The sequence below is a fragment of the Pyxicephalus adspersus genome, chromosome 2, assembly GCF_032062135.1.
Source record: "Pyxicephalus adspersus chromosome 2, UCB_Pads_2.0, whole genome shotgun sequence".
In the NCBI taxonomy this organism is placed as follows: domain Eukaryota; kingdom Metazoa; phylum Chordata; class Amphibia; order Anura; family Pyxicephalidae; genus Pyxicephalus; species Pyxicephalus adspersus.
In genome coordinates, this window is record NC_092859.1 from 140,322,490 (window position 1) to 140,325,022 (window position 2,533).

The following is a 2,533-nucleotide window of genomic DNA, read 5'->3' on the forward strand; positions in this document are numbered from 1 at the left end:
GAGTGACAGTTTAAGGAGGAGTTCACTGACACTGGACTTCTAAGCAGGACTTTCCAAAAAGAGTTACAGCTAAAACAGAGAGAAGAAAAACATTGCCTGCTAGGTGGTCATCTGTCGCCATCTACTGGAACAATAAGGTTCTGATACAAAAAGGAAAGTGGAACTAAACCTAAAAATTTCAAGCAGACAGGTTAAAAGGTTAAAGAGGAACTAAACTGAAAACAGCCCCCCCCAAAAAAATACACGTACCTTCAATCTCGCAGGGCAGTCCAATCCATCTGGGGGTCTCCTGCATCGAGTCCCGCGTCAACCTGCCATCTTCGTGTCTTCTTACGGGTTCTTTATCCTACATCACCCAACCCAGGCGCGCAATCGGGTGACGTAGGATGGAAAACAAGTTGCTGATCTCACTGCGCATGAATGAGATCTGCAAATTTTCCTTTTTGCGCAAAAAGGCTCCTTCTGCGCATGCCCGAGATGCTGGGGCATGCACAGAAGGAGCACCCAAGCGCCTCTAGGGATGCAAGATTGTCTACCCTTTTATGTAAAGTGAAATTTCTGAGTTTAGGTACGCTTTAAAGCAGAACTTTCAGCATATTAATAATAACAACAAATACACTTACCTTTTTTAGGTGTAAAGTTGTTGATTTCTCTGCAGTAGGTCTTCCACCAACCTGGCTTCCTTCTTTCCAGTGTAGATTGGAAAGGGAGAGCCGTCATCTTTCTTCTTCTTCCAACTTCTGCTTATGTCACCTAACCCGACACTTGCCCAGGTACTAGTTCAGGTGATGTGTCTTCCTGAAAATATTTTGAAAAAAGTGCTGATCTTGCTGCAGATGCGTGGGATCGGTACATTTGTACATACCTTATTACGTATGCCTAATCTCAGACATGCGCAGAATGAGTAGCCTGCATCCTCCTGGGATGTGTGACCTATGTATTCCAGGAGTCTGAGGATTTCCCCTTCAGTTTTTACCCCTATGGTAGTAAAGATAGAAGGGTGGGGGGAGGTAGTCTCCAAAAAAAATGTAAAAATAATAAAAAATAAACCCACATTTTTCTATTATATATTGTTAAAAATGTGCTTTTAGGTCCAGCTTATTTGCACAAGGAACACAATATGTCTCCTTTGCAATAAAACAAACTTTCCTGTATCACTGTCTGTATCTCTCTGTCATTTGCAACCCCTTATTTATTGTACAACACTGTGTAATATGTTGGTGTTGGTTCAGGTGAGTGTATTTACAAATAAATTTCAACCAGGCAGCAAATAACAGGTAACTATTAGGCCCCTTCAAGCTTGTGGTGCTATCTGTGTGGTTAGCAGCTCCCAGCTGCAACAAACCGCACTGCAGGTTAAAGCTGACCGAAACGCAACATTTTCACGTTACATAAAAGAGCAGACAGCCCCTATTTGTAAAGGAAAATTTTCATTATTTTTATTTTATTTAAAAAAAAAAGAAAAAGTGCAGCACCTCAAAACTGAATGGGAGCGCAGAGCCTCTCGGGACACCTTTATCACCCATACTGGGAGGCTCTGGCTGATCTGAGGGGCATTTTTTTACTATTAAGGGAAAGAGATACTGATCTCACGCATGTGCAGTGAGACTGGCTCTCTTCTTTTTCCCCTTTACAGCGGGCTAGGTCACCATATTTCACACCTGCGCAGTGGTTGGGTGACGTGCCCAGAAGAAAAAGACAGAAGAGAAGTCTTAGAAATAAATAAATAGACTAAGAAATAAAACTTCAGTGCCGGGAGATAGAGGAATTTCAGGACGACACGGGACCTGATCACGGGAAGAACCAGACCATTGGGGGATCTGCAGGATTAAACGTAAGTGTAATTTTTTTGTTTTCAGTTTAGTTCTGTTTTACAATGTTTGCACGCATTGCCCTTTGCTGTGTGGCCAAATACGACGAAAACCACAAACGCATACAAAAATTGGTTTCCTACTGTTCCCATTCAGTTAGAAGGTAATTTTGGAGTAGATTGCTGAATTCAACCGCAGATCTGAATTGCCCCTAAATCATCTGCATAAGTTTTTTAAGCATTTCCCAATTGATTGTAAACAATAATGCTAAACCAACCATATTAACCACCCGACCGTTAAACCCGACCTTGGTTCGGGTTTAAAAATTTTGCAAAAATCGATAAACCCGAACTTTGTCGGGTGGTTAAATCCCATCACTTACCTGGTCCCCGCTGTGATGATCCGTTCTGTTCCAGCGTCGATCTAAAAAAAAAAATACTCACCTTCTCCCCGCAGCTCCTCCGGACACGTCTTCTGTCTTCAGTCCTCATCCAGCGAGTGCAGTGACGATCACCGGGCTTTCCCGGTGATGTCGCTGCATGCATCGGTGCAGGCGGGAGGCGGGGCGGGAAATTTAAATCGCTTTGCATTGAACTCAATACAAAAAGCTGTATTGAGTCCAATACAAAGAAATCCTTATATATTAAATATATAATTGTATTATATATATATATTATATAAGCTACTGTACAAAACATTACATTATACACTATTTTTTTTTT